This window comes from Gracilinanus agilis, chromosome 4, assembly GCF_016433145.1.
Source record: "Gracilinanus agilis isolate LMUSP501 chromosome 4, AgileGrace, whole genome shotgun sequence".
NCBI lineage: Eukaryota > Metazoa > Chordata > Mammalia > Didelphimorphia > Didelphidae > Gracilinanus > Gracilinanus agilis.
Window position 1 is genome coordinate 482,387,832 of NC_058133.1, and position 18,621 is coordinate 482,406,452.

The 18,621-nt window shown below is 41.7% G+C and overlaps 1 protein-coding gene across 1 annotated transcript in view; it reads left to right on the forward strand.

Moving 5' to 3' along the window:
* The window catches only part of LOC123246780 (acid-sensing ion channel 2), a 136,574-nt gene that overhangs the window by 27,544 nt on the left and 90,409 nt on the right, over positions 1 to 18,621 (forward strand). The window lies entirely within an intron of this gene.

An 18,621-nucleotide genomic window follows, 5' to 3' on the forward strand; every position in this document is an offset into this window, starting at 1 on the left:
AGAGAGAGAGAGAGAGAGAGAGAGAGAGAGAGAGAGAGAGAGAGAGAGAGAGAGAGAGAGCACTCTTTGGAAATGAAAAGCAATTACTATGTTCGCAACTTCTGAAAGCCTGAGAATGTAAAGGTGCCTGGACAAAGAGACAAACCAGAACACGATCTCAAAGTATCTCATTATCCTCAGCTTTCCTGAGGCATTTCGCACCCACCAATGCCATTCAGCCTGCTGGAAATATTGTCATTCAGGCCAACTATAGTTGTCTCTTCCCAGGTCACTGCAACCTCCCTCCAGTGAGAGCTAATAGATCAGTCAGTATTGATGAATACATTTCAGATGATTAAGAAGCCTTTTATATGTTGTTAGTGGAGAGGTGGGAAAAGTCTTCACAGAGAAGGTGTCCTCAAGTTCTGATTACCTGTATGTCACCCACAATTTGAGAAGAGAGAAGCCTTTCCAGAAAGCACCTGTCTGTTTCAGTGTCCCCCCACCCCTTGAGGTGAGTTCAGCTCTTAGCATCTCCACCATTCCTTAGGCATCAGCATAGGATACTAATGGGGGCAGTTCTGAGAATTGCCAAGAAACTGTGTGTCTTGGGACATTGCTTTCCTTCTCTTTATCTCTCTGAGCTCAAATTTCTTCCTTTGTAAGATGAGAAGGTTACATTAGATGCTCTCTAAGATGTCATCTGGCTCTGACATACTACAGTAGGTCTTAATATCCCTTCCAACGCTAACATGCTTTTTACTAAGATCCCTTCCAGCTCTGACATTCTCTGTTCTAACATTCTCTAAGATCCTTTCCTACTCTGAATTTCTCTTCCCTTCCCACTCCTAATAATCTATGTTCAAACATCCTCTGCTATAAGGTCTCTTCTAACTCAGATGTTCTAAGTTCAAACATTCTTTGCTTTAAAGACCTTTCCATCTCTGACATTCTATGCTCTTCTATTCCTTCCAAGGCTCACATTCTCTCCTCTGTTTCTTGTATTAGCATTTAAATAGCTTGTGATTTCATTCATCTTAGTTTCTTTCCATTCTATCTTTTCTTCCCAGTTAGATCATAAGCTTTTCAAGGGCAGGCAGTATGTCCTGGTTTTATGGGGTATCACCTACAGCACCCAGCACATTGCCTCATAGACAGACAAGAGCTATTCATCAAAATTTATTGGCTGGTTGGCTGATTGATTGAAGGCAGATGGGAAACTCAGATCTGGGCAATTCAGAGCTGCTGGATAAGGTTGGAACCACCTGCCTTATACCAGAGGGCACAGCTGTGTTGATGGTGACCTGACTAGGTAACCTAGTGGTGAAATCCAGGCCTTTTATTCTCAAGATTGATGCCCTCCTCCCATCATGGACATGACCATTATCCTCACTGTAGGATTTGAGTAGTCTGGGAAGGCTTCCTGCCTATTTGCCCCCCAAGAATCTCCCCCATTGCCTCATATGGTGCTTGAAACTGGCCATCGAAATGCATTTCTTTGGAAGTTCCAATTAAAATGTAAACACTCCTGAGAGCACCTTGAGCTGTCATCAAAGAATCATAGAATTTTAGGGCTAGAAGGAACCTCAGAGATAGATCATGTAGTCAGCTAACACCACATCTAGATTGCTTTCCAACCTGAGAGTTAGCTGAGCAAGCAGAGCCCTCCAGGAATGAGCCCCAGGATAAATAAATGTCTCATGTAAGGGGGGAGAGGAAAAAAGAGAGGGAAGTCAAGGATACCAGGCTAGGAGAGAGGAAGGCTGAAAGAAGAAGAGAAAGGTCAAAAAAGACAAACTCTACCTATTTCAAGGTATTCTCAAGGGCCTCCCTGGTCTTCCTACTTCTGTCCTTGTTATTGCCAAGGACTAAATTATAGGAGATACATGTAGTAAGAGAATAATAGTTAGCAAATTTATTGGCTTTCCTTTCTGCACAACCTTTCTTTGCTCAGAGTAGTTGCAATATATTCAAGTAAGGGTTCCAGCTCCAGTTATAACCCTTAATTAACGGAACTATGTTGGTAATCCATAAGTCTTGCATGTGACACCTGGGAAACAGTCTTAGCTAACACGCTGTCATGTACTCAAAGCTCTAATCATGAGAATTAACCTTTATTAAACTAACCGGTAATTAGCTTTGGGAATAGAAAACTAAACAGATAAATAATACATATGTTTGCTGATTACTTTCTTACTGAGAATTTTAAATCTTGAGTCATGACATGACCATGTGGCCCACCAATTTGGCAACAATCATTTTGTAGTGAGATCTTTTTTTTTTATATACTAGTGTTAAATGACTGCTTTCTCTATACTTATCCTACTCAGCCATTCAGTGGATTGGATAGGGTTGTAGACCTCACCAGAAGCACTGAATCAGCTATTTAGCATGACACAGGAAGACCTTGAGTTTCAGCCTTCTGGGAAAATTTGTGTCTAGATCAGTGATGGGCAAACTAGGGCTCGTGGGACAGATGTGGCCCCCTAAAATGTTCTTGTCTGGCCAAGCAACATTATTCCTAATCTGACAAATACAATGAGTAGGATACAATACAATGAAACTTCGAAAGAGTTGACTTAGACACAGACTGACAGATGAACATTTCCTTTCCTTTGGCCCCCTCTTGAAAAAGTTTGCCCATCACTGGTCTAGATCATTCTCTCCCAAGTAAGCCCTCAGATGGATTTTATCCATCATTTTTATCCATCATATCCATCCCGCTACCAACACAGATCACAAACTCTCTCTATCTAGGACTCAGAGAGAATGATGATAGGATCACTGGCACAATGAAAGATTTCCCATCTTTGAGCCAAGCTTGGTTTGTGGACAGGTGGCCTTGCTTGGACTGGGTCATCCGTGGGTGGCATTCCTCTTTCTTCTCCCTCAAAAAAAAAAACAACCAGAAACTTCAGTCTAAACTAATACATTTCCAACCAGAAGCCAGCACTGGTGAGGGAACCGACACTGTTGCAGATGAGAAACTTCTGAAGAGCGATAAAAGTCACCACCTTGTCATCAACCAGAGGATGAATCTCTCTAAATTTAGCTATGCTGGTCCCTAGACAACAGACACACAAAATCTGATGAGAAGGACTACATGGTGGACTCTTATCCAGTTTAGAGCATTTGCATTCAAATTTTGACTCAACATTTCTTAGCTGTGGCTGTTAGGACCCAAGATTTGTAGAGGGGCATCCTTATCCTGCCAGCTCTGCCCCATGGGAGGGGGAAGATCTGTTCTGCACAGATTATTCCAGTTACAGGGTGGCATTGCCTCCAAGAGGATCTGAGATACCAAAGGAAGAGGGGCCCAGGCCAGTTTGATTATTAATTGGTGTTAAGTAGGGTCATTGGGGCAGTTTACTCCCAAGAGGAAGGACAAAGTTACATGGCGGATCCCCAGATCAGGCCAGGTATTATAGAGAAACAGAGCAAAGAATGCATAGTGTCAGGGATGGCCCAGAGTCATATCCAAGTTTTCCCATGGGATAATGGAGGCTTCTTTTACATTTACTCTGTGGAGTCTCAGGTCTTATTCTCACTCTGGCTACACACTGTACAGTGATGCTGGACAAGTCACTTAACCAAGCTTCAGTTTCTTCACCTAAAAAATGGTGGTGATAATTGCATTGTCTACACCAGCAGGATTAATAAACCTTCCTGACTTGTGATTTTGTCCATCATTTGGTTCCCTTTTACCAATACAGATCACAAACTCTCTTACTTTGACTTAGTAGGTGGTCTTTGAGATTTCTTGTGGCAGAAAATAACCATCACCCTGTGGACCTCTTCCAGCGATGAGCCTCTTTGCGCTTAGCCAGACTAGTCCTTGGATAACACACAGACAGTCCATCTCAAAATCTTTCCAGCTTGGTGGAACCTCACAAAGTATATGTTCCTTTGGTAGAGTCATTGAGATCCCAGAGTAACTCAACACAAGGACAGAGGATACTTTCTTGGGGATGGATCCTAAATCGTTTTTTATAAAGAATCATGGCTGACATGTATAATACCCTTTAAGGTTTATAATTGATTGTCAACCACAATCCTGAGAGGTAGATGATGTCATTACTCCCATTTTACAGAAGAAGAAACCAAAGTTCCGAGATATTAAGTGACTTATCCAGGATCACACAAATAGTTTCTGAGGTTGGATTTGAACTCAGAATTCCCCAACTCCAAGCCTGACCCTCTCTATGATGCCACACTCCTTATAAAATATAAGTTCCTAAAAACAAGTCAAACTAGTTTTAGCTTCCACTTGGGGTTTTAAGAGCACTCTGAAAGGGTTGGAATATCTCGTCTGACATTTTCAGGGGGTGTTCTCCCTGCTATTAGCTACCAATGACTAGTAACTCAGCTCCACTTAACCATTTTGTATTAATTAGTTTTTTTAAACCCTTCCCTCCCATCTTGGAATCAATTCTTAGAATTAATACTATGTATTGATTCCAAGACAGAAGAGCATAAGGGTTAAGTGGTAAGGGTTAGGCAATAGGGGTTAAGTGACTTATCCCAGGTCACATATCTAGGAAGTGTTTGGGACCAAATTTGAACCCAGGACCTCACATCTCTAGATCTGGTTCTCAATCCACTGAGCCACCCAGCTGCCCCCAGATCTGTCTCTTCTCAGATTTTGTAAGCAGAAAATCAAACTGAGGCATCCAACAGAGAGACCGAGAGAATCAGAGAAAGACAGAGATAAAGAGAGACAAACAGACACAGAGAGAAAAAGAGAGGCAGAGAAGGGGAGGACCAAAAATGCCTTGGAGTTAGAATATACAGGTTTTTAAAAGCCAGAATGGAATTTGTACATGATCTTAGTGGCAATAGGGAGCTATTGAACAGAGTTTATTGAGCAGAAGAGTGACAAGACTCTTCGGAGACTCTTGATTTTAATGCAATAATAAGAGGAACTTTTTTTTCCTAATTCAACATTATCTGGAAATGAAATGGGCTTCTTTACAAGCTAGTGTCTGATCAGAAGCTAGAGGACTATCTATATTATACGGGGGATTCTAACACTGGCAGGGAAGCCTCTCCATTTGTCCTAGGGCTTCATGACTTCCCAGGTATCCTGGGAGTTTGGGTCCCACAACAAAATGACTAGTAGGGAAGAAAAATGGTTTTCTCTAAGAAGACAGTGTTGTTTGGTTTGAGCACCATCCCCCTTAACCTAGAAAATTCCTCTGACTTCAGGAAGAAGCCAGGCTTTGTACTTCTCCCTATATTTATTTCCTTGGTGTATTTCCCATAATTTGAAAAGATTAAAGATTTAGTCTTCTTTTATTACACTGTGTTCTCCCATTCTATTATGCATTCCTAGTGTATCTGCTTGTCTTGCTCTGGCTTAGCTCCAGAGCCCTTTATCTATTTACAATGGGAACTCTGTGGGTGGGCCTCCCTAAACAGTGTCCCTGTCCTTTAAATCTGTGTAAATCAAATTTCTATAAACTGAAGTTTCTTTTCCCCATTGACCCAATGTGATCATCTCATAATGTTTTGACTTTGTTTCATAATTGTTCTCCACTCAGCCCTGGTCCCAAGTTTGTCTATGCCCTCCAGCTACAGCCCAGGGCAGAGGGAGGTGGTGTCCAAAGGTATAAATAAATAGCAAACTTTTTTGGGGGGAAAGACTCGTTTTTTGAGTAAGCTCTGTGGTGACTCATTCTGTGATTCATTCAACAAACACTTATTAAGCTTTGACAAGACAATGTACTTGGTCTTGTTTCTCAGTCATCTCCAACTCTTGATCACCCCATTTGGGGTTTTCTTGGCAAGGATAATGGAGTGGTACGCTGTTTCCTTCTTTAGCTCATTTTACAAAGGAGGAAACTGAGTCAAGCAAGATTAAGTGACTTGCCCAGGGACACAACTACTAAGTGTCTGAGGCCTGATTTGAACTAAGATCTTCGTGATTCTAGGTCCAGCACTCTACTACTTCATCTTGCTACCCTACTGTACTTGGTAGTGTCAATAATAATAGGTTCATAGATTAAGATTTGGAAAGGGCTAAAGAAGTCATCTAGTTCATAGTCTACATTTTACAGATGAGGAAAATGAGGGAAATGAATTCATTTAACCAAGGTTATATCAGAGACAAATTTGGACCTCAGTTCTCTGCTTCCTAAAATAGTGCTTTTATACACTGGAATTACACTTTTTATTCTTCTCTCTCCTAACCTTCTACCCAATTTATGTCTTTTACTACATAAGGGGTTTTTTTATTGCATGAGATTTATATAAAGTAAGATACATCTCTCTGACAGTAGATCCCCTGGAGAGGACCCAAGACACTTTTCTGCAGGAAGTCAGGGATTCATAGATCCCCATCATCCATCTGGGCATGGAGTAATCCATCCCACCAGTCTGCCACTCTTCTAGCCCAATGTATTCGAAAACTATGGTTCTCAGATACTCAATGCCATGTAAGATCACCAAAATAATATCAAGGTTAAAAATGGGAGCCTTCATTTCAAGGGGAAATTGGGGGCCTTAAAGAGACAGAATTGGAGCTATGATTTTACTGGTCTAAGGAACTCCCAAGTGAGGGAATTTCCTTTAGCAATATCATTCACCATCTTCTCTGCAACTTAAAGACTTACATGTCTAGAGCTCTAAGTTTTGGGCAAGGTCACACAATCAGTATATAGAAGCAAGATTTGAATCCAGATCTTTCCAACTTTGTAAAAGACTATGCTTCTCAGGGTCATTAAGAGCCACATACAATTGCTCAAATGCAATCCAATCCCACGCCTGGTATCCTGGGCTTCTGACAAGTGAGAACCTTATGTTGACTATCCCCAGATCCAATATGGCACCTGCCAACCATCTCCTTGACCTGCCCATTCCTTGCCCCTTTCCAAATCTAGTGCTACTATTCTTCAAAAAAAATCATGTAAATTGGGACAGTGAGGTACACAAGGGATAGAGCATCAGACCTGGAATTGGGAGGGCTACAATTCAAATCTGGCCTCAGATACTTTCTGGCTATGCGTCCCGGGGCAAAGAGCTTAACCCTGATTTCCCAGCCTTTCCTGCTCTTCTGTCATAGAGTTGATAGTAAGACAAAAAGTAGGATTTAAAAAAAAAGGCATATAAATCAATTGCCCTCAGACCCAATCACCATTCCTCTGATTTACCCATTTAAGATATTCTCCTCTCTTCCATCTATTGGCACAATCCTTGGCTTAATAGGCATATAATTAGTATTGATTGACTTCCCTATAAGTACTGTCTTCCCCTCTCTGAAGGTAAGCTTCCTGAGGACAGACACTGCCTTAGATGTCTGTATTTGTATTCCTGAAACTTTGCACAGTGTGTAGCACATAGGAAGCACTTTAAAAAAAAACATGCTTTCTTAGTTTGACAATACTTTGTATGACAGCATGACAGTAAGACAGAAGGGCAAAGGCTAAGTGACCAGAGTGAAGTGACATGTCCAGGGTCACACAACTAGGAAGTGTCTAAAATCAGATTTGAACCCAGGTTCTCCTGACTCCAGGCCTCTGAACCACTTAGCTGCCCCAAAAGCACTTTCTTCAGTGCTTTGGTGTTCATTCATTAATTCCATCCCACTGTACTCTTCCTTTTAAATTCTAGCTCCATCCCATTGTCTGTTTACTGTGATATGTATATTGATGGACCATCTCAATGGGTTGTCCACCCTGCTGCATACCAAAGATAACATAATAGGTATCTTTCATCATTCATTTATTTCTTTTTTTCTGGGTTCAAGAGTTGGGTCAAAACTCCTAAGTGTTCAAGGATCTCATTGAGGAGATAATACACATGACATTGATAATTACCTGCCTAGTGAATAATGGGTCAGTTCTGATGCTTCCAGAGGCTAACCTACATTCCCTTGAGGCAGACCTGATGGACCTGACATTCTCAGGGAGTTTGCCATTTAAACCCGACTTTAGTGTTGAACCTGTATAGCTGGGGTGATGGATGGAATGGATCGATTGCTAGACCCACTGTCCTAAAGACTCATCGTCCTGAGTTCAAAATTGGCCTCAGACACTTACTAGATGTGATCCTGGGCAAGCCACTTCACCCTGTTTGCCTCAGTTTCCTCATCCATAAATTGAGTCGAAGAAGGAAATGGCAAACCACTCCAGTATCTTTACCAAGAAAATCCCAAATAAGGTCACAAAGAGTCTTGACTAAAGGACAAAACTGAAGAGTGGAACCATTAGTGTTTCTTATTCTACCCTTTACTCTTTCTCACTCAGAAAGGCTTATCTGTCTCAGGCTGCTTGCTAGGCTTTGGCTCTATCTCTCTTCTGGTTTTCCAGGATCATCCCATCAGAGTGATTTATAATCAGTGCCACCCATATCCAATCCAGTATATTTTTTCCCCTGGTACCCCACCTACCTCCTCTTTCTAAAGGCACTAGACACACCTAGAATTGGATTTGGAATCAGGAAGTGCTGAGTTCAAATTCAACCTCAAATGTGTACTAGCTGTGTGACTTTTGGCAAGTCACTTCACCTCTGCCTCAGTTTCCTGAACTCTAAAATGGGCATCATAGCAGTACCAACTTCCCAGCATTGTCACAAGAATGAGATAATATCTGTAAAGTGCTTAATCCAGTGCCTGGCACATAGTCAACACTATATAAAAGCTTATTCCCTTCATTTCCCCCATGTAATTCCTGCACTGTAGTTAAAGCATAAATTCCCCACATATGGTGGTGAAACCACCGGTTTCATCCCAAATCTTCCCAGAGATGCCACATTGATCACAATCATTTGTAGCGTTATTACAGGTCAGTCCATGTTTAACAGGCCATAATGAATAAATTAAGTAAAAGCATTGGTAGATATCAGACAATCATCTTCTGTTTGAGATGTCAAAACCAAACCCCCCTGGTACTTCAGGGTGGTACAAATCTGAATATGCTCATTCTTTATTTTTTTAAACCCTTACCTTCCGTCTTAGAGTCAATAGTATGTATTGGCTCCAAGGCAGAAGTGTGGTAAGGGCTAGGCAATGGGGGTCAAGTGACTTGCCCAGGGTCACACAGCTGGGAAGTGTCTGAGGCCAGATTTGAACCTAGGACCTCCCATCTTTAGGTCTGGCTCTCAATCCACTGAGCCACCCAGCTGCCCCCCTATGCTCATTCTTAAAAAACAAAGAATGAACAAACAAACCAAAATAGGGTATAGAGAAAAGAACATTAGACTACGAATTAAGAGCTCCTTTCTTCATCTTCTTTTACTACTACTAATAATAATGATAATAACAATAATGACCACTTTACATATGGGGAAACTGAGGCAAAAAAGCAGGAGGTTAAATGACTTGTTCATGATCATGTTGCTAGTGAAACCTCTAGGGCCAGATTTGAACTCAGGTCCTCCTGGATGCAGGTGTAAGACTGTACGCTGCTACTTTTTACTTAGCTATGTGATTCTGAAAAATCCTTGGAAATCCTAGAATACACATCTAATATTATCTAATAATAGAATACATATAATATTTTAATATTAGATGTGGGAGGAATCTTAGAGATCACTTGATCAGCTCCACCCTTTTCATAGGTAAAAAAACTAAGACAAAAAGGAGGAGGGATGACTTTGCCAAGGTCATGGGGTTCTTAACTACTCAAGAGCTGGGATTTGAACTCAGGTGCCCTGACTCCAAGTGGAGCAGTCTTGCCTCACAGAACCTCAGTATTCCTCCTCTCCAGAATAAGGGTCTGAAATAGGAAACCCCCAAGATTCCTTCCAACACTAAAAACTTGAAGTTTCATTGAATCATAAAAATAGAGCTAGAAAGGCTTTCCGAGGTCTTCTCTTTTTACAGAAGAAAGTGAGACTTGGGAAGATTATGTGAGTTGCCTGAGCTCACAAGCAATCAGAGGCAGGATTTGAATCTAGAACCTGAAACATCAGAATCAGTGTTCTTTCCACTAAAGTTTATCATACCAATTCTTTTTTCTAAACTCTTACATTTTGTTTTAGTAGCAATTCTTTTTTAAAAAATGCAAACCTTATTTTCCATCTTAGAATCATACTTTGTATTGGTTCTAAGACAGAAGAGTGGTATGGGCTAGGCAATGAGGGGTGAGTGCCCAGGGTCACACAACTAGGAAGTGTCTGAGGCCAGATATGAACTCAGAACCTCCCAATTCTAAGCCTGATTCTCTATCTACTGTGCTACCTGTCTGCCCCCTTTAGTATCAATTCTAAGGCAGAAGAGAGCCAAGAGGTAGGCAATGGAGGTTAAGTGACTGGCCCAGAGTCACACTGCTAGGAAGTGTCTGTGATCAGATTTAAACCCAGGACCTGCTATCTGTAGACCTGGCTTTTAATCCACTAAGCCACCTAGCTGCCCCTATTCCATTCTTCTTTGGGGCAGCTTTGATTGTTAGCAAAATTTCCAGGGGAAATTCCTTTCTCTTCAGCATCAAGAGGATGTCAAGATGGCAGAGGAAGTGGTCATTAGTAAAGAGGAACACGGTCAGTCAGAACCAAGTGAGAGCAGCTCAGTTAGGAAGGAAAAACAAACTAGATTCTGAGATGGGAGATTAAGTATCTTCAGAGCAGCACAAGAAGGGAGGATCTGAGACTTGAAGACCACTGGCTGACTACCAATGGATGAGCCAGAGATGCTGCTGCTGCTGCTGCTGCTAAAAATGCTGGAATCACCCTGGGGCTTGTGAACAGGAGGATTACATCCATACAAGAAACCTGACTTTGGTACTTGGCAGAGAACAGGAGGGCCTTGGGAGTTGCGAGTGATTTGCAGTGGCAGGAGAAGGAGGTTTTGAAGTAGGAAAGCAGTGAGAAGCTCATCAGTCTTCTTCAGTTATGGGATGATTTTATTTTATGTTATTAAACCTTTAATTTCTGTCTTCGTATCAATTCCAAGATAGAAGAGCAGCAAGGACTAGGCAATGGGGAGTTAAGTGACTAGCCCAGGGTCACACAGCCAGGATAAGACCAGATTTGCACACAGGACCTCTTGCCACTAAGCCTGGCTCTGAATCCATTGTGCTACCTGTCTGCCCCTCCAGGATGATTTTCAAGAAACAAACTAGTCCCAAACTGACAAGTCTACTGATTGACACAAGCCCATGAATATATATGCATTTTATCATATTAATATGAATTAATATATTGATTATTATAATAAATATCTATATATATATATATATATATATGGATTCTTAAGGATCCAAACAATTCGAACCAACATTTATGAAGCTCCTGCTATTTGCAGTGTCAGGGGCTGAGGCTACAGAACAAAATACCTGAAATAGCCACCCCACTCCCCTCCTGCCTTCAAGGAGTTTCTGCTCTGGATGGAATGCTGAATTTAGAGTCCTGCACTAGTCACTTGCTATCTGTGTGACCCTGGGCAAGTCAATTCACCTCTCTGCACCTCATGTTATTTCATCTGTGAAATGGGTATAATAGTAGCACCTACTTCCCAGGGTTTTGTGAGACTCAGGCGAGATAATGCATAAAAAATGTTCTATGTTCAAGGGGCTGTGTCAGATACTGAGGAAGCAATGACAGAAACATCGGATGGTCCCTGCCTTCAGGGAGCTGGTACAGGGAATAGACTTTGGACTTGAGGTCAAGAAAACCTGAGTTCAGATCCATCTATGATACTTACTAGTTATGTGACTCTGGGCAAACCTTTTAACCTCTCTGGGCTTCCATTTCCTTCCCTAGAAAAAATGGGGATGGATTCATTTTTCTGGGTGATGGGAAATGTCGGTGATTTTTAATCATCTCAAGCTGTTTTCTGAAATAAAGACCCATTTTTTTTAGTCCTTACTTTCCATCCCAGAATTAATATTGTGTGTTGGTTCCAAGGCAGAAGAGTGGTAAGAGCTAGGCAAAGGAAGTTAAGTGACTTGCCCAGGGTCACATAACTAGGATATGTCTGAGCCTAGATTTGAACCCAAGACTTCCCATCTCTAAGCCTGTGGCTTAATCAATCCATTAAGCCACCCATGTTTTTTAAATCTTTACTTTCTGCCTTAGTAACAACTCTAAGACAGAAGGGAAAAGGCTAGGCAAAAGAGGTTAAGTAATGCTCAGGGTCATATAGCTAAGAAGTGTCTATGGTCAGATTTGAACCCAGGACCACCTTTCTCCAGGCCTGTAGTATCTAGCTGTCCCAAGGCCCATATTTTTCACATGAAAATTCCTTTGGTGAGCCCATACAGCTGGGAGTCAGTGACTACCACAGACTCTGAAGGACCAGGGTCAGGAAATTTATAGCACCTATCCCATAGGGTTATTGCAAGGTACAACTAAGATAAAGTAAGAAGAGCTCTGAAAGCTTTAAAGTACACATAAATGCCAGTTATTATCATTGTGATCCTAAAGATGCCTTGAACCCAGCCTGGGAAAATCACCCTTTGTCTCCTCTTGGTGAAATTGTGGGCACATTGGCTGACACACTTCTCCCTTTCTCTTGTTTCATTTCCAATGCAAATAGCCCATCACTTTCCCTTGGAAGCTAGTGGTCCTGCCCTTAGAGCTTGTCTCCATAAAATGGAAGGTTTCTTAATCTCCTGATTTGAGTGTTACTTTTCAGCAGCTTCTAATGGCTCTTGAAATTAAATTTTGACATTTCCACCATAGCTTCCTGAGATAAACTGGATGCTCTTTCACCTGATCTAAGCTCTACGCATATTCGAAATCCTAACATGGCCACATTTTCTATATCTTCCTATGCAGATCCCTTCTAGGGAAAGGGAGGAGCCAGTTTCTTTCTATAGTCATTATTCTCATGGTAAGAGGACTGGATTTGAGGAAATCCACACAATTCAGTTCAATTCAACAAGTTAATCAATCATCTATTTAGCAATAGGAAGGAAGGGAGGAAGAATAGGAAGGAAGGAGGGGAGGGAAGGAGGGAAGAAGGAAGGAAGGGAAGGAAAGAAAGAAGGGAGGGAGGGAGAAAGATAGGAAGGAAGAAGGGGAAGGAGATAAGGAGAAAGGAAGGAAAGGAGGAAAGGAAGAGAGGAATGGAGGAAGGGAGAGAGGGAGGGAGGGAGGGAGGAAAGGAGGCAAGGAAGGAGGAGAGGAAGGAGGGAGAGAAGGAAAAGTTTGAGGGAAGGAAGGAAGGAAAGACAGAAGGAGAGAGGAATAAAGAAAGAGAGGGAGGAAAGATGGAAAAGGGGAGGAAGGATGGAAGGTAGGATTTATTAAGTGAGGATTATGTATCGAGCACTGCACCAGACACTGGAGATACAAAGGTTAAAAACAAAATACTTTGGGGGCAGCTGGATGGCTAAGTGGATAGAGAGCCAGGCCTGGAGATGGGAGGTCCTGGGTTCAAATCTGACCTTAGAAACTTCCTAGCTGTGTGACCCTGGGCAAGTCACTTGATCCCCATTGCCTAGCCCTTATCACTCTTCTACCTTGGAGCCAATACACAGTATTGATTCTAAGATGGAAGATAAGGGTTTAGAAGGGAAAAAAAATACTTCCTTCCCTAAAGGAGCATTCTACTGGTGTATACAAATAAGTATATCTAAAAAAAGCAACTGGACTTGTGATTTCATTGATGTGAGGAACTCCTAGGTGAGGAAACTCCCTTATCCAATGCAGAGCATTACCTTCTCTGCAACTTCTAATCTTCTTTTCTAGACTTTGGCATCAGGTGTTGGTTGGAGCACTGGACATGGAGTCAGGGAGATCTCAGTTCAAACAGCCTCAGGTTATTCATAGTATGATGTTAGACAAATCATTTAACCTCCGTCTTGGTTTCTTAATCTGTAAAATAGAGATACTAGCACCTACCTCCCAGGTGGTTATGCAGATCAAATGAGAAAAAGTAAGTAAAGTGTTCTACAAATCTTCAATTATTCTATAAATGCCAGCTATGATTAGAGTGACTTGCTCAGGGTCAAAGAGCTGATTCTTTCCAAAGTAAGAGTTGGACCCAGGTGTTCCTGTCCCTGAGACTCACTGTCTAGTCATACATCATGCTGCCTCTCAGTCAAATGCATGCAGACAAAGTAGAACGTTAATTCAGGGATAGGAGGTGGCACTAGAAGCTTAGGAACTCAGAAGAGATCTCATATAGCAGATGTCCTCTGAGCTGAGATTGTGAAAGAGGCAAGGGATAAGGAATTAGTTTGTTGGATACCTGAGGACACAGCTGATGCAAAGCCATAACCATGGGGGATTGGAGATGTCTTATGTGAGGGATGGCAAGTAGGCCAGTTTAGTGCCACCAAAAAAGATGGGAATGACAATAATGCATAATGACAACTACCATGTGCAAGGCATTTTGTGAGGTGCTGGGGCTCTATGTCCAACTTCAGAGAAAGAACTGATAAATAGAAATAAACAAGAGCTATTTTTATATGTGACCTTAGTTCTTTAATGCGTCGAGGGAAGACAGGGAGGGAGTTAATTGGGTATTTTAATGTATCAAACAAATTAATTATTTTTAAAAGAAGGAATACCTTTTAGCTTGGCCAGCTGCTGTCTTTTAATAAAACTTTAAATGGTCTTAAAAAATAAAAAAACAGTCCTTGATCTTAAGGACCTTCCATTTTACTTACATCTCCCAGTGGAAGGGAGGAAACCTGAACAAGTACAAAATAGAGACAAAATGAGGTGGGAGATCATTCCAGGGGAGGAAGAATAGTCATGGAGATGAGAGATAGAATATTGTTAACAGCTAGTAGTCCAGTCTGCTTAGAATAAAAGGTATATCAAGAACACCATGAGGGGCAGCTGGGTAGCTCAGTGGATTGAGAGTCAGGCCTAGAGACAGGAGGTCCTAGGTTCAAATCCAGCCTCAGATACTTCCCAGCTGTGTGACCCTGGGAAAGTCACTTGACCCCCATTGCCCACCCTTACCCTTACCACTCTTCCACCTGTGAGCCAATACACAGAAGTTAAGGGTTTAAAAAAAAGAATTTCAGGTTGGCAACTATTTGGAGTCTAGAGGTAAAGAAAACACTTAGTAGCTTCTCCCCTCTCCTAAACTCCCAACTGCAGTTGTCTGTTCTGTGAATGAGCCCATGCCTTCACACATACATACACACTTATCCTCCAACTTCTTTGAAAAGAATGGATCTATCCAGTGGGAGCTTCCTTAGCTCCCCATCTCTAGTTCTCACAATTTCTCATCTTTGTTTCCCAGTCTCCCATCATTCCCTTTGATCTGAGAGGAAGAAGTATCCTTGCTGCTCACTAAGGCAAATCCCCTTATCTGTGTCTATGATTCCCTTCTCCCACCTACCCTGATATTTTACTCCAGAAATTTTCCTCCATCTTTCATGTGACAGTTAACACTCACTGACCACAGGGCCCATCCTGTCCACCTATGAACATGGTCAAGTCTTCCTCAATCCTAATTAAAAACAAAAACCTTTCATTGCCCATTCTGTCCCAAATTATCCTCATCAGTGCTGTCAAACTCAGACTGAAATAAGGGCCACTAAACTGCACTTAAGTATTTCTTATGGCCACTACTAACTTAGGAAACCACATAGTAGCATTATCTGTGTACAATACAACACAATACAATACAACTTAATGACACAATACAATACAATAATGTTTATTAAATACCTGCCTTATGTTAAGTCAGGCATTGTGCTAAGTTCTGGGGATATAAATAAGAAAAAGAAATACAGTGTCTGTCCTTAAGGAACTTACAGTCTAATGGGGGAAGACAACACTGAAAGGCAAGTTGAGTAGGGAATATCCAGCATGGGGGCATCACGCATGGTTCAAGCCTTGAAGAGTTAAAACCTAACAAAAATGCAGATAGAAGGTGAAGAATGAACTGGAAAGTCCAGGATCCAACACTCTATAACAGAAGGCTTTGGTGCTCTACCCTCTAGCCCAGTAATTCCCAAAGTGGGCGCCACCACCCCCTGGTGGGTGCTGCAGTGATCCAGGAGAGCAGTGATGGCATTTATCCTTCCTATTAATTGCTATTAAAATTTAAAAAATTAATTTCCAGGGGGCTAAGTAATATTTTTTTTCTGGAAAGGGGGCGGTAGGCCAAAAACGTTTGGGAACCACTGCTCTAGCCCTTCAATCAGACACAAGAACAGGCTGAGGGGGTTGGGAATAAGTTGAGTATCCAAAGCTGAGTTATTAGCATCATGATGAGATTTCGTGTGATCAGCTCATCCTGAGAGGGGCATCATGAAGTTGAAACCAAGCAGAACCACAGATGTTAATTTTTATGAAATATTTCCCAATTACATTTTAATCTAGTCCCTTGGATTTCACACCTCTATGCAATTACTGAGTTCTTTCTCCCTCTTTTTCACTCAAAAGCATCTTTATAAAGTTGTCTGCCTCTGATGCTCCTCTGCATCCCCTTGTAGATACAGATTCACACCTGCTCCTCCTAATCAGCTCTCATCCATGCCCTCCCTACATACACCACCCTTCTTTCACTTCTCCTGCACCAATTTCTTCCCTGTTCAAACTCATCATTTGGGTAACAGTATCATAGCTCTCTGGCTAGAAAAAACCTTAAAGCACATGTATCAAAGCCACAAACAAGGACTACAATACTCCCAGGTGTGGCCCAAACAAGATTAAAATGTAACTCGGAAATGTTTTACAAAACAAATAAAAATATAATACAGCATAGATAATGTTAATGTGTGGTTTGCTCTGTCAATATACAGCCTGCAGGGATTCCTTTCTATTGGAATTTTATACCACTGCTCCAGACCTCTCATTTTACAGATGAGGAAACTGAGACCCAGAGAGGTAAAGGGAATTGCCAATGGTCACACAAGTAATAAGTGATGAAGGTGGGAATTTGAACTCAGGTCCTCTGAAACTAAAACTAGTGTGCTTTACATTGCACGATATGTGTTTGTTTTTCAGTCATGTCTGACTCTTTGTGACTCCATTTGGGGTTTTCTTAGCATAAAATCTGAAGTGTTTTGCCATTTCCTTCTCCACCTCATTTGACAGAGGAAGAAAATGAAACAAACAGGATTAAGTGATTTACTCAGGATCACACAGCTAGTAAGTGTGTCTGAGGCCAGATTTGAACTCAGGAAGATGAGTCTTCCTTACTTCAGTCCCAGAGCTCTAACCATTGCACCACCTACCTACCTGGACAATTTTTTATACTAGTTGTTAATTTGAGCTCCTTGGAAACTTACTTAAATTGGATAGCTCCCCCAGTGCCTAGTACACTTCTCTACACCAATAAGTGTTGAATAAATACATAGTGAATTTAGTTGAATTCCTGGACCAGCCAGAAGCATTTCTCTGAGTCAGAAATATAGCGGAGTATCACAACTTCCTTGGCATTCCTTGTGTAGGACTCAGGGTTTCTGTCCAAGGTCCTGATCAATTTCCCCATCTTCCTCCTTGTCCTAACATCTGGCTTCTATAAACATCATGATCCTGACTGTCTTCCCAGTCCTTGAATGCCTTCCTTTGCTCTGGCCTCTCTAGCCCAGAGCCCAAACTGCTTACCTGGCTGTTTCATCTTTCACTCTACTTCAAGGGCTGGCTTTCCAGAATTCGCTGCCTCCTTCCAAGAATTCCCTACCTCTAACCTTCTTCAGGACTTTGCAGTTGGCTTTCTTGGTCCCAGTTATGCCCTGCCCCAACATATTCATGTCACCCAAGGGATCTTTCTTAACTCCTTTCTCCTTCCCCTTGTATCTTCCTCCCATCCCACTGATCTGCTCTCTGTTCCTTTCTTTTCACCTCCTTTATGCATTTCTTTTCAAATATTCCTTGATTCAGGTTCCTTCATTCAGACTGACTTTTCCTGCAATTACTTTAATGAGAGAGAACTATCTGCAGAGCTATCTACCTACCTCCCATTTCTATAGATATTAGCTGAAAACCCTGGTTTGCACAATGAGCCAGCTGATATTCTCCCAATATATCCTCCTAAAGGCCATTGCTCTTAGGGGTGGCGGTGGGGGTGTGAGGATAGTAAGCAAAAGCTCTGCCATTAATAAAGCCACCTACACCTAACTGTCTCACATCCTGCTATTTCCCCTTAATGTCCTCATATTCCTCCATCCTGCTTCTTTCAGAGGTGGGTGAGTGGGTGGCATGGCAGACCTTTAGGCATTTTCCAGACCACTTAATTTCTTTTGACCTCAGTTTCCTCAGACTTAAAATGGGTCCTTTTGCTACTTCCCAAAGTCATTGTGAGGATCTACTGAGATAACAGAGGAAAGTCATTTTGTAAACTGCAAAGCACCACACCAAGGTGGGATCCAGGATTAGCGTGTTGCTATAATTAACACTGTTATTATTTTGGCTTTGAAAATAACTAGCTGTGTGAACCATGGTGAGTCAGTTATAAAAGATGAGTCAATAATAAAATCTTGTTTGTGGTTCAAAACCCTTCATAAACTGTCCCCCCCCCCATCTTTCCAGCCTTCTTACACATTCCAACACCCTCCATATATGCACAAAGACACTGAGATCCACTGATGCTGGCCGCCTTCCTTTTCCTTAAACAATATGCTTCATCTCTCAGCTCTGAACACTTTCTCAACTATTTCCACATATTTGGAATATTCTCTGCTTCCTGACTTACTTCAGGTCCTAATTAAAATCTCACCATTTACAGGAAGGCTTTCCTGATCTCCCTTAGTTCTAGTGCTTTCCCTCTAGTTGTTCATTGATTCCAATTTT